The sequence below is a fragment of the Herpailurus yagouaroundi genome, unplaced genomic scaffold (genome assembly GCF_014898765.1).
Source record: "Herpailurus yagouaroundi ecotype Mexico unplaced genomic scaffold, PumYag 189, whole genome shotgun sequence".
Classification (NCBI taxonomy): domain Eukaryota; kingdom Metazoa; phylum Chordata; class Mammalia; order Carnivora; family Felidae; genus Herpailurus; species Herpailurus yagouaroundi.
Window position 1 is genome coordinate 63926 of NW_024412420.1, and position 20819 is coordinate 84744.

At 43.6% G+C, this 20819-nt stretch overlaps 1 long non-coding RNA gene and 1 pseudogene across 1 annotated transcript; both read right to left on the reverse strand.

The window, feature by feature from the left end:
• Positions 1 to 908: 908 nt before the first annotated feature.
• On the reverse strand, positions 909 to 3518 carry LOC121044664 (uncharacterized). Its single transcript, XR_005797418.1, has 2 exons — positions 1747 to 3518; positions 909 to 1501 (listed from the first exon to the last, which is right to left on the reverse strand). It is a non-coding gene; the product is annotated as an uncharacterized LOC121044664 (long non-coding RNA).
• Positions 3519 to 18884: 15366 nt separating this feature from the next.
• LOC121045144 (putative vomeronasal receptor-like protein 4) lies at positions 18885 to 19803 on the reverse strand (annotated as a pseudogene).
• Positions 19804 to 20819: the final 1016 nt, after the last annotated feature.

Consider the following 20819-nt stretch of genomic DNA (forward strand, 5'->3'; position numbering starts at 1 on the left):
TCAACCAACTGAGCCACCCAGGCACCCCTATAACTCTTGAATATTTAGTGCATAGGTGGGCTCAGGCAAGGCAACGGGCTTCCATTTATTATGGGCAATTCAACTGGGCAGAAGATGGGCTTGCCAGTGTTCATCTAAGAGCTGGTGGTCGGACGCTCAACTGACTGAGCCACCCAAGCGCCCCTGACTTATAACTCTTATAAACAAACCCAATTGCCACAGAGTTGATATGATTATCATTACCTTCCTGATGACATGCATGAATCTGCCAGTGTTCTTTCTGGGCAAAAAAAAAAAAAAAAAAAAAAAGAGTGGAGGGCTGTGGGAAAGAAGATGGTATTTAAGTTGGAAAACTGGGGATACACAGTCAAAAAGCAGTAGACAACTAAATGCAATTTGGATATACAGTTTGTACATATACTGGATCTACACACACATTCTTGCATGAACTTCTGTATGTATGGATTTATTTACACCTGAAATGAGAAAACACAATCACACACCAAAATAAACCTAATGGAAGAGGTTGACAAAATGGAAGGTGAAAAAACTAAGGTGGTTCTTTAAGAAATCAAGATAGCATCTAAGTGGCTAAACCACCAAGAAGCCTAATTAAGACAAAAAGAAAGCTTCGAGAATCTTTGTAAAGATAATGAAGAAATGATCACAGAGAGGGAAAGGATGAGAAGAGGAATAATTAGCAGGCCTCTGCAAAGTAATGGAGAAACCTGGGTAAAAGGGATGGCTGTCTACACCACCTTGCATAAAATCACATCAAGTGCTCCCTCTCTGCTTCCTTCATATTTCCCTCCCACACCTTGTTCCCACGCCTCTGCTTCTAGGAGATAGATCACATGCTACACGTTCCTACCCAAATAAATAAATAACCACGAAAGAACACACATCCATTTCTCGAGGTGATGAATATGTTTAGTACCTTCGTTAAAGTGATGGTATTACAGGGGAGTGCATAGGAGAAAATTCATCAAGATGTATACAATCAATGTGTGCAATTTGTTGTAAAAAGAGGGAGACAGAGAACATAAAGTTAATGCAGCAAGTGTTAACAGTTGATGAATCACAGTTAACAACTGATGAATTCAGTTGATCAGTATATCAAGATGCGTTGTGCTGTGCTTGAATTCCTCTGCCCACCATCCCCACAGGTTTCAAATTGTATCAAAATTAAGAGGCCTAGAAGCTGTGAAGAAAGCATTTGTGCATTCCTACTTAGAGATGCACAATGTACTCTGTCAACTGAGAGAAGACGCAGAACTGAAATAAAAACAAAGTTATTTATTTGGGGTCCCAGAATTGCAGTTTGGGAAATACATATCTGGGTAGCAACCAAAAGAGTGCCTCTACCCTCCCCACCCCCATCCAGGGAATGAAAGTAAGAGGTTTTTGAAGACAAAAGGGAATGCTTGTATATGTCATTTACTAAGAATTCTGATGACCAAGATTGGTGTTGGTGGCAGGAAACTAAACTTGGTGACCGTACCTGGTTTCTTTTTTTTTTTTTTTTTTTAATTTTTTTTCAACGTTTATTTATTTTTGGGACAGAGAGAGACAGAGCATGAACGGGGGAGGGGCAGAGAGAGAGGGAGACACAGAATCGGAAACAGGCTCCAGGCTCTGAGCCATCAGCCCAGAGCCCGACGCGGGGCTCGAACTCCCGGACCGCGAGATCGTGACCTGGCTGAAGTCGGACGCTTAACCGACTGCGCCACCCAGGCGCCCCCGTACCTGGTTTCTAAGGCTATCACTAAGCAGGGTCTCTCACTATAGCAAGCTGCAGGTGTTTGGGCTGAGTCCCTGGAAGAGTTGCAGTTTGGCCCGGTTCCAACATTTGTGGTTCTCCTACTGGTGAGGATGTGCATAAGGCCCATCTCCTTACTGGCCTCTGGCTCCATTTGAAAACCTGTTGACATACGTGACTATTTCATTTTACCTTTCACAATGTAATATATTGAAGAAGATAATATTAAGAAGCCAAAAGTGAAGCTTGGGCTTATGTCCGTGTTGTGTTGAAAGCAGGCAATCCAAACCCTAAAGCCCTTAATGCATTGGCTGGCACACAGCAGGTCCTCAATATATGGTTCTAATATATAGGGGGGAGGGTGTTGGCTACCAAGCAACCATTTCACATTCTCTGGGTTCCCCAGGGACTCTCACTGGAGATAGTGGGGTGGTGGTATTGTGGCCGAGACTCCCCTTGCCCAGCAAGAAGCAGGCGTAGGTCTCAGGCCAGGCCAGTAGGATGCTCCCTCCTTGGAACGGGAACCTCCAACACCTGGAGGTCCTTCTACCTGAGTAGTGGCACCCTAACCACTCTGTCCTTGCCAGGAGACTATTCCCAAGGGTCTCTCTTTCTGGAGCTACCTTGCTTTCAGCCCAGTCCTCCAGGTCCCCCTTGGACTCTGGGAATGCGCATTATCCTTCCAGCTTATTTTCTTTTCCCTAGGTTAGTCAAAATCATCTTCTCTGGCTTATGGCACTGACAAATGGAGAAAAGGGGACTTTGAACCTCCTCAGCAAGAGGGCTGCTCTGAGCTGTCCACAGTCCTAGTGACTGGAGGGCTGAAACCCGGGGGGGCTCTTGAGGGCAGGATGCAAGTCCTTTAAGTGGACTTCAAGGCCTTAACAGGACCTTGGAAGACTGCCAATCCTTCTTGGTCATGCCACTTCAGCCCCACTGGCCTCCTAGCTATTTGTCACACCCAGGGGCACACTCCTCCCTCAGAGCCTTTGCACTTGCTGTTCCCTTTGCCTGGAATGCTCTTCCTCCAGAAATCCCCAATCTACTCTTCTCTTCTTTGCTCTAATGGCATCTCCTCATGGGGCCTCCCTCAAGCACCCTACTTCAAAAATACAAACCCCACCTGTCTCCTTTGCCTACTTCAGTTTTCTCCAGAAACTTCCAACATACCACATCATCTGCTTATTTATTTTTCTGTCTACCTCCTACGCCCTGTGAGGGCAAGCTTTTGTCCATCTTGCTCACTTCCCTATCTTCAGTACAGTAACCTGGCATGTGGTAGGCGTCAATAAATGTTTGTAAACCCGAGTTGCCATCTGGGTGGATGCGGTCAGGAACTTGGTGGAATGAGCGTTGGTCGCAAAGAGTCTTGGAGAGCCTGGCTGACAAGTGTCCTATTGGGGTCCTGGAAGTATCCCTCTCTGCCACTCTCCCAGGGACCTGCGTGTGGGGGAGGGAGCCACGTAAGGCCTGGCCAATCCGGGTGGAGAGTCACTGTATCTAAGAAGACTCAATAATAATAATAATAATAATAATAACAACAACAATAATGGCAGCTCTTATGGTTGCTGGTCTTTTTTCCTAGGTCTCGGATAAGTGCTTTACATTCACTATCTCTTTTTATGTCTCGTATAGTTCTGATGAGGTGGTCCTATTACATCCATTTTACACATATACATATATTTTAATGTTTATTTATTTTAGAGACAGAGCACAAGCGGAGTCGGGGCAGAGACAGAGGAAGACAGAATCAGAAACAGGTTCCAGGCTCTGAGCAGTCAACACACAGCCCGACGCGGGGCTCGAACCCACGAACCATGAGATCATGACCTGAGCCTAAGTCGGACACTCAACCGACTGAGCCACCCAGGCGCCCCTATTACAACCATTTGAAAGATGAGAACCCTGAGGCTTGGAGCGTGTCGAGAACAGGCCCACCGCCTCAGGCCACTTCCCTGCAGCCCGGCAAGGAGCGGATCTGGGAATGAAAGATGCATTTCCGCCCTGCCCAATAGAGGGGGAGTGGGAGCTGGGCCGCAGGGCGTGGGAGGCGGGGCTTCCCGCGGAGGCGGGGCTGCTGATGGTATAGGCCCAGAGCATGCATCAGCCCTGAGGACCTTCCCTCCAGGGGCCAGGCTGCGCTGCGGTGGCGGTGGTGGCTCGCAGGAGGGGCGGGGTGGCTGCGCGGCGTGGCTGCAAGGCGGGGCCTGACGACACAGGGCGCTCGGCCCTGCCCCACCATGGCTGCAGCTGCGCAACCTGAGAGCGGGCACCGCCGCCACCTGGGCTGGGAATGTAGTGCGCGTGGCCACGGCCTCCGGGCCACGGCTAAGCGGGCGCAGGGCGCGGGGGCGGCGGGAGAGCAGCCCTGGGCCCTGCCCGCAGAGCTCGGCTGACCGGCTGCCCCCTTGTCTCGTCCCACAGATGCGGACACTTGACAGAGGCTGCTGTGCACCGTCAAGAAGGAGGTGGGTGCCAGAGGCGGGGGTGGGGGCGGGGGCGCGATCCTGGGGGAGGGGGCTTCCAAGCCACCCGGGGAAGGGTCTCCGAAGGAGAGGTGGCTGGTGGGCGGCGGGGACGGCCATTTCCGGTTTGGGGCTCACCTGGCTGGGTATTTGCCTCCCGCGGAACTGGATGCGGGTGAGTTTGGGGGTGGGGGTATATGGGACTTTGGATGTTTTTATGCTGTGTGCAGGGGCGGGTGCAGCCTCAGGGTCCCCTGGGTGTGGGGCACCCCTGGATATGTCTGGGTAGGACCTCCTCTTGTGGAGGAGCCTGTGGTTGGATTTCAGTAAGGTGAGGCAAGCGCCTGGAGGGTGCTGACTGGGCGTATTGGGTGGTGCGGGGCTGAATACAGCTGCAGAAGGAAGACCAGACTTCGGAAGGGGGGAAAGGTTCACTGTGGAAAAATGCCCCTCATCCCAGATCTCCACTTTCCCGCAAATTCTCAGTCCTTGGAGCCACCCCCAGGAGCCAAAAGACTCCCCCCGCACCCCATCCCTGAAAGCCCCTGGCAAGTGGGTTACTCCATTTGTGGGCTTGTCCCCTGCTGTTTTGGCAGCTGGGTGTCCCTTACCCCCTCCCCCACCCCCACATGCAGTAGAGTGAGAAGGAAGCAAGGTTCAACTGTCCCTCTGCCCCTTCCCTCTCTTTGGGGCCAACTGGGAACCCAGTCCAGCCTTTAGTTTCTAGGCCGCAGAGGGGAGAATCCATAGTGGTTGGTTCCTGGGAAGCATTTAGATGCTTGGGCTGTGTGTGTGCGTGTGTGAAAAGCATGCACACGCCTATGTGGGCGAGGACATGTGGCTGTGAGTGTGTGCCTCTGAGAATGTCTGTGCATCAGTCTGGAGATATCCAAGTATATCTTCTTATTGCATGTACATGGGTCTGTGTGTTTATGTGTTTCTGTGAGTATGAGGTGTATCTGTGTACATGGGTGAGGCCGTGACCATGTATGTGTGATTGTATGTGTGTCTCTTCCCTCCATTATGTCACTTCACATCCTGGGACCCCGTCACTGCTGAGCTGCCTCACCCCTGTATCTTGAGTCCTCAGCCTGAGACCACAAATGCCTGCAGACCTTGGGGGCTGGCCTCATTTCTGTGCCTGTGTATGTGTGTTGAGGGCATCCCCATCTGGTGTCAGCACTGAGCACCAAGAAGCCCCTCCCCGCCTGGTGGCAGACAGCCACCAAAGGACAGCCTTGAAGCAGGGACCTGTTGCTGCCCCTGCCTGCTCAGAAAGCTTGGGCATATGTCTGCGTCTAGGTCTCTAGGTGTGGCGTGTCCCGTGTTGTTGAAAGAATCAGCTCCAGGGCTGACTGTACATTCTAGCATTACTTTCTTTCATTTTTTTTAAAATTTCTTTAACGTTTATGTATTTTTGAGACAGAGAGAGACAGAGCATGAATGGGGGAGGGTCAGAGAGGGAGACATAGAATCTGAAGCAGGCTCCAGGCTCTGAGATGTTACCACAGAGCCCAACGCGAGGCTGGAACTCACAGACTACGAGATCATGACCTGAGCCAAAGTCAGACGCTTAACCGACTGAGCCACTCAGGCACCCCTCATTCTAGCATTTCGGAATAAGGTGGGATGTGTGGAATTCCTCAGAAAGGCCCAGATGTTTTCAGTTTAGGCCTCTTAGAGGCCCTGTGGGGACCTGAAGAAAGCTCTATGTAGATAGACCACCTTCCAACAAAACATACAGACCTACAATATTCTGATGACTATGTTAGGGGAGGGTGTCTCTAGCACCTCCACCAAAAGCCTTCAGGTTAAAAACCTGCAGACTCTTTGTTCATTGTTTAACCAAACCTGGTTGTAATATGTGCTCTCCAGATGTTTGCAACTGGAATGGCTGTGTTTTCAAGGAAATGGTTGGCTGTTCAACTGGGAGTGGGGGCCACAGGCCAAAGAATGTGTGAACAAGGCATCTGCCTCTGGGCAGGGCTCCAGCTGGGACCATGGTCCCAACTCTGCCAGCAGCTCCCTCGATGCCCTGGACAAGTCCTTTCCCCTCTCAAGGACTCAGTTTCTACATGTGGAGAAGGAGCGTCCTTGGAGGTTCCACCCATGTCAGTCTAGTTTGGATTATCGGCTGCGGGGAGGGGGGGTGGGGTGGTGGGGTGGGTATACTTTGCCCCTGGTGACCAGAGGTGTGGGCCTGCATCCTCTCTCCTGGGAGCAGCCGAGTTTGGGGCATGGAATGAGCTTTCTGCCTGACATGAGGCCAAGGCCATCGCCTGATCAGAGGGACCTGTGTGGCATCCCACTTGGTGCCTCAGGGGGGCAGGGACAGAACCTTACAGATTTGGGCAAAAGGCCTCTAGCGCCCATTGACTCCGGATCTGCAGTCAGAAGGCACGGCTTACAGTAGTGAGTTGGTGGCTGATTCTGAATACTGTATTTCTTGGGGCACATCGTTTCAGGAATCAGAACTTCCATTTACTGGGAGCTACTCTGTGCCATACCCTGTGTGTACAGGTAACTTTCTGAGGTGAGTGTGATTGTCCCCACTTTACAGACAGAGAAAACGAGCTTGGAGGGGAGGCGTGAGTTGCTGAAGAGCACACAGCCGACAGGGTGCGGAGCCAGGGACTTCACCCCCAGGTCTGTCTGACTTCAGAGCCAGGCTTTTACCTCTCATAACCCAAACGTGTCCATCCACGTCTCCGCAGCACTGCAATGTCAGCACGTGTGGTGCCATGATTTCCATCGCATGGATGTGAAAACTGGCCCAGAGAGAATAAATGATGTCCCAAGGGCAGAGAACCAGTAAAGGACAAGTTCAGATCTTCTGTTTGTGAGCTCTTTATTCAGCCCGGGTGCCCCCTGAGGGCATGGCCACAAGCCCATGTCCCACCAAAGCCGACTTCCTCTCTCCTTCCCTTTCTCTGCCCACCTTTTTGGGGAGCATCTCCCCCCAGTATCAGAGAGCCGGGCTCCAGTGGAGTGGCATAGGGAAGCTCTTTGCCTAGAAATCCAGGAGTCAAGTCAACTCTTCCTTCGCCCCATTTTCTGGGTTCAGAGGAGCCACATCCCTGCCTGTCACAGCCTTGCCCAGAGACACCTTCCACCCTTCTTTCTGGAACTGTTGGCTTAATAGTCAGTTGCTTTTTAATTTTTTTCTATTTAAAAAAATTTTTAATGGTTTTATTTATTTTTGAAGGAGAAACAGACAGAGCATGAGCGGGGGAGGAGCAGAGAGAGAGGGAGACCCAGAATTCAAAGCAGGCTCCAGGCTCTAAGCTGTCAGCACAGAGCCCGATGTGGGGCTCAAACCCACAAACTGTGAGATCATGACCTGAGCCGAAGCCGGACACTAGTGCACTGTACCTACTGAAAAGTAGGAAGAAAGCTTTAACTTGGTAGACTGTTACTAAAGAACTTCTGCAAGTTAGTTTTGGAAGTTACAGGAAAGGCAAAGATAGAACAGACAGCGTTTTGATCATTAAGGTGCTCATAACAGAATAGAGCTGTCCCTGCGGTTTTTGAAACAGAAAAGTTTCTGTGGCTTTTAAAAATAATTTTCAAAGGAATTCATTTTTATTCATTTCGATTTGTTTACAAGTAACTCTTAAGTGCCTATTAGCTACTAAGTGTTATCGTGTTGTAGAATACAAACATTTAAAAACCAGTCTCTGCACCCCAGGAGTCTGTTGTTACCACTGTCATTTGTGTTATTTACTCTATTTAGTGCTTACTAGGTGCCAGAGTCTCGTAGAACTTACAATTATCATTGTTATTTTGTATTGGCATTTGTTCCAGTTACTGTAAGTTTACGGTGAGGAATCCGAGTTTTCAAAGACTGGGTAGAATCTACAGTAAACGTGCAGAGTGAGTAGTTCAGTTTGCCAGGTAGAGAGGCAGAAGGACCAACATTTGTGTGTTTGACAATGTTTGTAAACTGTCACGATTACGTGCTTGGCGGAGTACACAGCAGTGCAGAGGTGAAGGTGTACGAGTGAACTTAGCAGGATTTATGAGCAGCTGGGTTTTGCTGGTAGAAAACGTGTGCTATGGCAATGGTTGGGAATGAGGTGAATACCTAGGTAAGACAAGCTTGTGGAAGTTTGTTAGTGCTATAGAAAGGAGTAGATCTTACCCGATAGGCCTTGGGGAATTTCTTTGGTAGAATGCTTTTAGCGGCAAATAATAGGTGACTTCTAACAATGACTAAAACAGTAGGAACCAGAAATGTTTTGATGGTTCAGTGATGTCATCAGGATGCCAGTCGTCTCTTGTTCAGTTTTGGAGTTGCTGGTATTTTTATTTCTCCTTTCCGTGGTGGCTAATTAGCAATAGCTCCAGGTATCATATTCTCGCATGGCAACATCCAGTGGGTGGGAAGGACTGCTTTTCTTTAGGTGTTTCTTTTCACTAGGAAGAGGCTTGCAGTAGACTTCCTCTAACATTTTAAAGACTAGGTTACATCACATACTCATTCCTAAACTGATCCCTGGTAAATCAGGTACTGTGATTAGTTTAGAGTAATCCTTTCTGTTTTTGAAGCCAGGATGAGGCCACCTTCTTTGTGTATGGAGACAATAAATATCCAAATAAAGTTGTGATTCTCTAGCAAGAATGAAGAATATGGAATGGCTCTTAGGGACGGAGCCAGTAGTATTTGATGCAGGGATTTTGGAGAATTTGAAGCAAAAGGCTAATAAGATTAGCTTTGAGTTAGGACACTCTGGTTATGGCATAAAATACAGATCACCAAGCCTTTTTCCTAAAGAGCCAGTGAATATTTTAGGTGACGTGGTCTCTCAGCTCTGCCCTTGTAGTGTGAAAGCAGCCATAGCAATATGTAAGTGAACACATGCGACTATGCCCCAATAAAACATTATTTACAGAACCAGATGGCAGGTTGGATTTGGCCTGTGGCCGTAGTTTGCTGAACCCTCCTATGGAGGATAGGTTATAGGAAACCACATAAATAGACTGGGAGGCAAAGGAAGCTCTTGTTTTCTAAGAGCCTCTGCTCTGTTGGAGTGCTTTAGATCCAAGGGCACGTGATAAGCCAACTGAACGGGACACTCCTTGGCCTAGTCCTGAGCCGTTTGGAGGCCTCCAAGTCCACAGGCAGGTGGTGATCCCAATGTCCACGTCACTTCTTGGCCTAGTACAGAGCTGGGTTGAATGCCTGATGGTCTGAAGTCTCCTGGTAAGCCCAGTGTTTTGACGACTTGATCGCCCTTGCAGTCTGTTTGGAAGGCTCCAGGTCCAAGGGTACACGGTGATCTCACCGACCAGATGACTCCATGGAATAGTGCAGAAGTAGGTTTTCAGGCTGCATGTTCCAGGGCATGTGTTGAGCATGTTGTCCAGGTGACACCTTGGCCTAGTTCAGAGCTGGGTTGTAGGCATCATGGTCTGATGGCTCTTGGAAAGCCTGGGGTTCTGGAGAATTTATTTCCCAGTGCTGTGCTCTATTGTGGGGCTCCAGATCCAAGGGCATGTGGTGACCCCACTCTCTAAGACACTCCTTGGCCTAGTACTGAGCTGCTTTGAAGTCCTCCAGGTCCAAGGGAAAATAGTGAGTCCAGTCCACTGTCCGGGTCACATCTTGGCTTCATGCAGAGCTGAATTGAATGGTTCATAGTCTGAAGTCTCATGGGAAACCTGGTATTCTGGAGGCTTGATTGTCCAGCGCTCTGCTCTTTTGGAGGACTCCAGGCCTAAGGGCACATGGTGAGCTCACTGACCAGGTGAGAACATAGCCTAGTGCAGAGATGGCTTTTTGGGCTACAGGTACAATGACATGCGGTGAGCTAAGTGTCCAAGTGACTCCTTGGCCTAGTATATAGCTGGTTTGGAGGAATCATGGTCTGATGGGTCTTTGCAATACCAGTATTCTGGAGACTTGATTGATGTCTGCTCTTCTCAATTGGAATGATTGTTTTCTGAAAGCACCTTGCAAGTCTAGTGTCCTGGGCACTCGATTGCCCTCTATCCTGGGTTGAAGGTCCCATAGTTCAAGGGCCTCTAGTCAGCTTGGTTTCCAGGCGACTCTTTTGCCCAATACTGAGCTGGTATGCAGGGCTCATGGTAGAGTGGCTCCCAACAAACCCAGTATTCTGGGGACTCGATTGTACTGTGATATTCTGGGTTGGAATGGTAGTGCTCTAATGGCTTCTGGTCACCCAAGTGTCTTGGGAATTTGTTTTCCCACCACTGAGCTGGATAAGACAGCTCATCGTTCTGGTTACAAAGACCTCCACTGTGTCCAGTGTTGCGGTGACTCCTCCCAATACTTACTTGTGTCAAAAAAAATCCCCTTTTCCAGGTGTCTGTGAGCATTGTCCACATTGTGAACATCTGGGTCAGCCTGATGTGCCAAGCATTTATATGCCCTTTGCTGAGTTGCAGGACTCCAAGGGGAGTAAAGTGTTCTGGGTTCTTTCAGGACATGGCCTTGGCTTTCCTGTGCTGACCCTTTTTGTGATCACAGAAGTTTGGGAGGGGCTCTCCCACCTGGCTGAAAATCCACTGTACTCTCTTTACTAGTGCCCCGACCCACTTGCCAAGTTGGAATGCATAGGTGACTGGCCCAGCCAAACTTACAGTGGGAAATGGGTCCTGGAAACATGAGGTGTGGTTACACAGACCCTCAGAACTACATAAGGGCATAAAGGTAAGAACAAACATGCATGTGGAGTGCAGAGTGTCAGCAAGAGGCCTCACATGGGGGAGTGAGCACGCATCTTGCCATCAGCAGGGGCAGGGAACAGGACAGATAATGTGAGGAACAGCAGGAAGAGCTGTGGTGGCCTTGCCATCTCTTTCCTCAGTATGGCCTGAGCTGTCACCTGCCTTTATTAAAGTGCTGGTTCATCACATTGCTCTGTTGTGACGTCAAAACCATATCTGGCCAATCACCAGGATTCTCTTAGGTTGGCCTTGATCATGCGGCCAATCACCTGGCAGCTCAGCTGGCCAATAACAGATGGCTTTCTCATTAGCCCTCCTGACAATCATTGCTTGGACACCATGTTTTAAAGGAAAATGTGTTAACATTTCTTCATGGTGAAAATTAATATTTGGGATATATTTATAGTACATTCATGGTGATTTTGAAAGAATCAACTGGAACAAAGCCAAATGTGTCACTCAGAATCACCATTCACTATAATACACCAATGTGAATCAATACATGGGTCATGAAACCCCATCAAAGGACACACATCAGTGGTTATGTGAACCCCAAGCAAAAGACACACACACAAAAGCAAACAGTGGACTAAAATAATGAGATTGTAACAATCAGTGAGAAAGGGAAAATCTGAAAACAGGCAGAAAACACACATGATACACATGGGAAAAAGGGGTAAATGAACTGCCAAAAATTTATTAGAAGAAAATGCCAACTAATAATATTGAATGGCATTTTTAAAATCTTAAAGAACAAAAATGACCCTGCCAACACTGAATTCCATGTCTAGCAGAATTTTCTTTAATAAATGAAGACAAATAAATCAATTTCAGGCATATCAACACTGAGAGTATCCGAGAATAGAATCACACTACAAGAAAAGTCAATGGGAGTTCTTTAGGCCAACAGACAATGGTACCAGATGAGCACTTGTATCTAGGAAAGAATGAGGTGGGTAGAAACAATAATTGGAAATATGTCAGGCTTTCATCATCTCATTTAAAATTTTCCTCTACAAGATACTGGAAAGTTTATGTAAATATAAAAGCAATATACTGTTGATCGTGTAGCAAATGTCAAGTAAAACATAGGACAAGAATGGAAGAGTGCTCAAAAATGGAAATGGATTTATTATTGTGTTGTGTATTGTTTGTATAGGGCAGATGGTAGCAGATTAAAGTCTCAAGTTGTAAGTCCTCAAGCACATACATTCTAATATTTATAGCAACACTATCAATAATAGATAATCTATGGAAAGAGCCCAAATGTCCATCAACTGATGAATGGATAAAGAAGATGTAGTGTAGGGGTCCCTGGGTGGCTCAGTCAGTTGAGTGTCCAACTTTGGCTCAGATCATGATCTCGCACCTCGTGAGATCGAGCCCCATGTCAGGCTCTGTGCTGACAGCTTGCAGCCTGGATCCTGCTTTGGATTCTGTGTCTCCCTCTTTGTCTGCCCTCCCCCCCCGCACTCGCATTCTGTCTCTGTCTCTCTGAAAAATAAATAAACATTAAAAAAAATTTTAAATGAAGATGTAGTGTGTATACAATGGAATACTACTCAGCCATAAAAAAGAATGAAGTCTTGCCATTTTCAATGACATGTATGGAACTAGAGTGTATTATGCTAAGTGAAATTAGTCAGAGAAAGACATATGTCATATGATTTCAATCATATGTGGAATTTAAGAAACACAACAGATGAACAAGGGGAAAAGAAGGAAAAATAACAAAAACAGAGATGGAGGAAACCATAAGAGATCTTAAATACATAGAACAAACTGAGGGTTGCTGGAAGGGGAGGAAGTGGTTGGAGGAGTTAAAATGGGTGATGGGCATTAAGAAGGGCACATTACAGGATGAGCATTGGGTGTCATATATAAGAGATGAATCACTAGCTTCTAGTTGCAAAACCAAGAATATACTGTACCTTAACTAACCTGAATTTAAAAAGAAAAAGAAAAGAAAAAGAAGACATGGAGAAAAAATGGAAGCATGCCTAGGATGGAGTCTTTGCCTCAACAGTCAGGAAACCTAAGTGCTCGTCTTCATTTGCACCAACCAAGGGTTTTTATTTTAGCAAGTAATTTTTCCTCCTAGCTTCAGTTTGTCCATCCATACAATAAGGAGATGGTCTACAAGGTTCCATCCCACAATAAGAATACATGATCACAAGAAAGTTATCCCACCAACAGGCATTTGCCAAGCGACTACAAGGACAAAACCAGAGGCCTCAATGGGCAGTATCCTAATGTAAATGAAAAGCTGGCAAGCATCTGCCATGACACACTGGAGGGAGTAGAATAGAGGCCCAAACAGACACAGGGAGAGAGACAGGAAATGAGAATGTGGCCATGCAGCTGAATCTTGAGAGAAGACAGGGTGGGTGATTACCCACCAGCAGAGGGAGCCTATAGGTAACACCGCTCCCTTCCCTTTCCCCTGGTTGTATCCAAACGTCCTTTTGAGTTTCCTCTTTTCTGGGAAGGTGTCTTTGTCAACCAGGTCCACGTGTGTTCTCAGAGTGCCCTGGGTTTTCTTCTGCCAGAGCACGGAGACCACAGCATGGCAACTGCCTGCCAGCTACTTGTTTCTTCTACTGCACTTTCAGGAGCTCCTTGAAGACAGGGATGATTTTGTCTTTATTGCTAGCACCAGAGACAGGACCTGCCACACCACTGACTCCTTCCTTGTTTTGCATACAGTCATCAAGCACTTGCTATCTCCTACCACTGTATTAGCAATATAGTCACAAGAGGGGCAAGAGGAGCACAGCTGGTCTTTGACTTCATGGAGCATGATTTACTGGTACATGCTATAAAGTGCAACAGGGACGGGTCCACAGAGGAAGTGATACATGGTTGGGGAAGGGTACTTGGAAGACCAAAGAGAAAAAGTCTTTGGCTAGAGGAAAAGAGAATGCATCTGGAAGAGAGAGGGGAACATACAGAGACTGGAAGACCACAGTCAACTTTTTGGCCTTATCTCAGGACAACACGTAGATACTAAAGAGTTTTATGCATTAGGGCCCTGGTGGTCACCATTTGCCAAGACATCAACAGGGCCAGTCTTTTCAAACAATCATGACTAACAGCCACCTCACCTAACAGCTAGATGCTGCTTTAAATCTCTTCCACCCCTTTTCTTTGTGACTTAACACACCCCAAATGTGCCCCATCATCATTCCAGACAACAGATTCCTCTGTGCTTTAATTCAGTTATCTCAAACTTTTGAATGTACACTTACTAGAAAAACACTATTGGCCACACATCCTGAATCACACAACCATTGTAAGCTATATTCATGTTCAATTGTGTTTTTATACACAGCATAATACTCACATGACCAGGATTTAAGATGTGGGGAAAGTGGCTGCAGTTAGAAGTTACTTTATCTGCACAGAGGAATGACTCTCCTTCTCTGAGCCTGACTCCCATTTGTGAGCTGGCATGGGTATCGCTAAGGAGACAACCTGCATCTGTGCCACTTACTAAAATCCATTTTCTACTCATAAAATAACTCATATCAAAATAATAAAAAATAATCTCCAATTACAAAGAGATAGTACACAAAACATCATGGTACTGGCATAAAAATAAGTCCATGGACATGGATCAATGGAAGAGAATGGAGAGAATAGAAATGAACCCATGTACATATAGTTAATGAATTTACAATAAAGGAGCCAAGGACAGACGATGAGGAAAGGACAGTCTCTTCAATAAATGGTGCTGGAAGAACAAACAGGCACATGAAAAAAATTAACCTGTGACCCTTTCTTCAACCACATGCAAAAGTCACTTTAATATGTGTTAAGGAGTGAAACATAAGACTTGAAACCATAAAACTGCCACAATAAAACATAGGTGAAAAGCATCTTGACATCAGTCTTTGTGATGAATTTTTTGGGGGGTCAGGATTTGACACCAAAAGTAAAGGAAATATATGTAAAAATAATCAAGTGATACTACATCTAACTACAAAGTTCTGCACACCAAAATAAACCAATTAAAATGAAAAGAAACCTATTGAAAGAGAAAATACTTTCAAATCATAATCTGAAAAAGGGACTAGTATATAAAATATAAACATAAAACAACTTACACAACTCAATAGCAAAACAATAATCCATCCAATGAAAACATGGAAAGTGCTGAAACACTAATTATCAGGAAAATAACAATCTGCCCCACAAAGAGCTATCACCTCCCACCTGTCACAACGGCTTTCACCACAAAAGACAAGAAATAACAAGTGTTGGCAAGACTGTTGAGAAACAGTATTAATAGGATTCAAAATCAAAGAAAGCTGGATTAAAATCAAAATAGATTGAATTTATAACATCTATTCTTCAGTCTGTTTTGGAAACAGAAATATCATTATAACATATTTGCTAAATATGTTTGGCTTACATTTAAGAAAATGAAACAAAACAAACACAAACAAATAAGCAAAAACAAATAAACCATGATTTCCTGGGCTAGGTTTAAATAAGGGAAGGGTTGTACTAATAAATCAGGTGACCTGGGTGGAAAACCTCATCATCGTTTACTTAAATGACGATCCATGGGTGCTTAGCATTGACAACAACATAGGATTATATGCAAAGAAACTGACATCTCTTTTACATGAAACTGTTATTTGAATTATATGGATATGTAGGCATTGGAATCCTTATGACAAAATTTTGAAGTGTTTTGAAAATAAAAATCCCTTTTATTTGAATGGTTGCAAATTGAAATGAAATAGCCACATTGTTGAGTATCGTAACGTTACCAATGGTCCATTGTGAACAATTGGCTTCAGAACGCTGGTGGGTACTAGGCATTTTGTATTTATATTTCAGTTGAGTCTGACATGCTCTAAGTAGGGAATTTGATGTTGACCAGATACATAAGGAACCACTGGTGGCACAGAAGACACAGAAGAACCCCTTTCTGATGGTCATCAAAACATAACAGAATCATGACAGTTCTATAATGTGTCTGTCTATGGTGGGTAGACATGAAATCCTACAAAACCTATCTAAGTTAGTGTTAGGCTTTATTCAAGGAACACTCCATTTTATAACATGGTAAATTTATTTGCTTTTTTATGGTTTTGTGTTTTCTTTTTCATGTTTATGTGTCATGTATGTGTTGGTGTGTTACTAGTGTTATTGTATGTGTTGATGTTTTACTAGTAGAATTAAAATATATTGCTTTATTAATTGATCAATAGCAAGATTGGTCATTGATACATATCTTTTTAAAACCCATAACTGTTTCAAAGCATATAGCAAGGACCTTTTTTGACAGTTCACTGCAAAGTGAATTCTGTTACATACTTCAGTGACATTAAAGGGAAGTTACCTTAACAGCATTCTGTGCTTGTGGCAGAAATTGTCCACTACAGCTAAAATTGTTTCATTAATCACCATGTAACTTATTTTAATATTTTATTTTAATTCCAGTTAATTAACTTACAGTGTACTATAATTTCAGGTTTAAGTATGATGATTTCACAACTACATATATAACCTACAGCTAATGACAAGTGCACTCCTTGATCCCCATCATCCATTTAACCCATCCTCCCCACCTCCCCTCTGATAACTATCTGTGAGTTCTCTTGTAGGTAAGAATCTGTTTCTTGGTTCCCCTCTTTTTCTTTCTTTGTTCATTTGGTTTGTTTCTTAAATTCCCCATATGAGTGAAATCATGTGGTATATGCCTTTCTATGAGTTATTTTGCTAAGCATAATAAACTCTTGCTCCATCTATGGCTTACAAATGGCAAGATTTTGTTGATCTTATGTCTGAGTAATATTCCAGTGTGTGTGGGGGGGGTATTTTTTGTGTGTGTGTATGTTTATAATCAGTGGATATCTTGGCTGATTTCATAATTCAGGTATTTGTAGATGACTGTGTTATTAACATTGGGGTACTTATAAATATTGAGGTACATGCACCCCTTTGTATCAGCATTTGTTTACCCTTTGGGTAAATACCCAGTAGTTCAATTGCTGGGTATAGGGCAGTTTTATATATTTACTTTTTGAGAGACCTCTGTACTATTTTCAAATGTGCTACACCAATTTCTATTCCCACCAATAGGGCAAAACGGTTCCTCATCCTTCATATCCTCACCAACATATGATGTTTCTTGTGTTGTTGATTTTAGTCATTCTGACTACTGGGACATGGGAATTCTTTTGGTTTTGTTCATATTCCCTTGGTTATCAGTGATGTTGAGCATCTTTTCATGTGTCTGTCTATAGACTAAGTCATCTATATGTCAAAAGTATTAATCAAAATAAAAAGACAACTCTTCATCCAGATCCTGGCTGACCACAAGGAGTTCAAACCTGTCTGGTACTCTAACTTGCCCTCAGGATGATTGGTACAAAAAGGAAACAAAGTGACTGGATACCCACTTTGATATGTCCCAAATTTTATAAGGGAATTAGAAAGGGTGAAAGACACCATTGAATAAGGTATTGAGTAAAAGGGAGAAGAAATTACATGTCGCACGATAAAGATATTGGCAGTATGTTTAAAATAGTTAAGTAAAGGCAGGAAAAATAGGAAATCAAAGTAATGTGGAAAGAGTATGAAACTATACAATAGTCAAATATATTAAAAAGGAACCTAATATAATTACATCTTGAAAAATAAAATGACACAATTTAGTACACAATATTTTTGTTAAATATTACATTAGTCTGAGGTGACTTGAAAAATAATAAACTAGAATATTGAGCAAAAATATTGCAGCCAAGGACATTAAAGTAAGCTCATTTATAGAGAATACAATTATTGGGGTGCCTGGGTGGCTCAGTTGGTTGAACATCTAACTTCAGCTCAGGTCATGATCTTGGGCTCATAGGTTTGAGCCCCACATCAGGCTTTGTGCTGACAGTGTGAAGCCTGCTTCAGATTCTCTGTCTCTGTCTCTTTTTCTCTCTTGCCCCTCCCCTGCTTGTGCTCACTCTCTCTCCTTCGCTCTCAATAATAAATAAACAGTAAAAAAAAAAAAAATTAAAAAAAAGAGAGAATACAATTGTCACAACAGATAAATGAAGATCAGAATGGGAAGAATTAACAAACATTTAATAGTTTCACTAGAGTATACAAAATAATCAAGTAAAATTAAAGAAATGATGATTAATACAGTTCTAATTTCAGGGGCGCCTGGATGGCTCAGTTGGTTAAGTGTCTGACTCTTGATTTCAACTCAGATCAGAATCTCACAATTCAAGGGTTCAAGCCCTGCATGATGATCTGCGTTGACAATATGGACCCTGCTTGGGATGCTCTCTCCCTACTCTCTGCCCGCCCCACCCCACCCCATGTTCTCTGTCACTCAAAAATTAAATTAAGTTAAAAAGTAAAAATAAATAAATTTCTAATTTTAAACCTAGACATGATGTTACAAAACAGAAATGCCGTGTAATAAAATGAGAGAAATAAAATAGAAAAAACTACAGAGGTGAGAGTACAATCTGTGCCACCTTGACAGAAGCCAGAACTCAGAAAACACAGAGAAATAAGTAGAAAGTGCAGAGAGAAACTGTTGCTCAATTAAAATTACTTGTGTAGCTAAATGTCTTGAAGTAAGAAGTGTAATTGAATTTAAGAATACTGCATTATCAATAGGGAACACTAACATTGCACTAAAGTATAATAGTAGTGCTTAGGGTACAATTTTCCTGTATAAAGAGAAAATTTTCCTTAAGGGAGTTTGAGAAATAAAGTGAAAGATAAAGGAACTTGTAAACACATGGGAATATCGAATCTTTCTTGCTACTAAACTAGCAACTGGACTGTCCTTGCCATCACAGGTTTCAAAAATATTTAGAAAAAGTAAAATATACTTTTAAATTACATTTAAATTAAAACCAAATTTTAAATGTTATATAAATAAATACTCTATCATTTGAATAAAATACAAATAATCATTTTTCAATAACTATTTCATGAATAAGCAGTTATAACTTGATTATAATTTTCCAACACTTTTGAAACACATTTTTTACTTTTTTTTTTTATCAGAACCTGTTATTATCAATGCACTGACAGCGGCATATACATTGGGCACAAGCTTCTGGAAATCCAGGATGACAGGGTCATATGTCCATAACAGACTTGAGGAGGAGATGATGACATCCACCCAGTAAATGACATAGCAAGTCACCAACAACAGGTTGGTCTTGGTAGCCCTTGTCTCTGAGGAGACTCTTGAAGACAGGCTGGTGTTGTGAAGGTTCTGACACTGCCTCTGAGGCCTGGACAAGAGAATGACCATGTATGCACTTGAGAGCAGCATGACTCCTATAAAGGAAACATCTCTGGATAAAAAAAAAAAAAAAAAAAAGTGAAAAACTCTTTCCTGATGATGGCGTTTATGTGAGAAAATGAGCAGTATTTACTGACATGCTGTAGATTGCTCTGGGTCACATTAGAAGGAACAGCAGTACACAAGAGGCAGTTACTATTTAGAGACAAACTAAGAAACCATAAGATGATAAAAGCACAGAAGATGTACTTTGTGCACTTATGTTTAAACCTGGCCAACCAGAAGGTGCTGGGACTGATGATGATGGCCTGGAGGATGGTAAGGAGGCAGGTGTTGCTCACGGAGATTCTTCGTGACACTGTGATCATGAAGAATAAAGCCTTACTTTTGAAATCATTCAGGAAGTTCAGAACGTCAAACAGGTCTGTAGACAACAGAAACAGTTCAGTGAAGAGTTTCATTATGTGGACAAGGGCCAAGAGACAGATGATCATGTCAGAAGAGTTTGGCCTGTAATCCAGAAGGAGTGTGAAGATATGGAAGAGAAGGAAGAAGGTGGTGACAAAAGTTACAATACCAACTTGTAAAAATCGTCCTATCTTAATAGTCATATAAATGGAAGATGTCATCATCACAGTGGCCAAGAAAATATATACTTTTTTGTATCTTAAAGAATTAGACCTTGGGGCGCCTGGGTGGCGCAGTCGGTTAAGCGTCCGACTTCAGCCAGGTCACGATCTCGCAGTCCGTGAGTTCGAGCCCCGCGTCAGGCTCTGGGCTGATGGCTCAGAGTCTGGAGCCTGTTTCCGATTCTGTGTCTCCCTCTCTGCCCCTCCCCCGTTCATGCTCTGTCTCTCTCTGTCCCAAAAATAAATAAACGTTGAAAAAAAAATTAAAAAAAAAAAAGAATTAGACCTTACATCATCAATGCCATTCACTTTGTGATCAAAACCATCAACACAACACAATTTTTATTTCACCCAATTAATCATTAAACCTATGTCATGAAAGTCTTAGAAATACCGTATCAAAAGTTTTTGTGTACCAATTCTAAGTGTAGGCATATATTATACACATTCATATCTATCTAGTATCTATCTATCTATGTATCTGTCATCTATAATATATGTATTATCTAAATAGTGAGAAAGAGAGAAGGAAATATGGGAAGGAGAGAGAGATATCATATAGATATTCATGCAAGGATAATGTACACATTCCCTATACTCTTCATGCCAGGATAATGTACCGTTCCCTATACTCTTTTTTAGAAAGTTTTGCTTTCCTGTTCTGCCTTATACTGTCTCATATCTAGCATTAAGAATGCCAATATCTATATAAAGTGTGCATAGGTGTTTGTATAGTTGAAGTGATATACATTTTATACTAACAGGGAAAGAATTACCAAACAAATAATTGCAAAAAAGTAATGCCCAGGTGAGTTTTCCTTCACATACCATGAAACTTTCACAATTTCTCTTCGTACTTCCACATTTAGATACCATTGTGATTACATTTGGCTTATTCTGATAACTCAGCATAATCTCAACTTAAAATCGCATACTTACTAATCCTTCTATCTATGACATTAATTCTCATTGTCACACAACCTAATGTATTTATATCA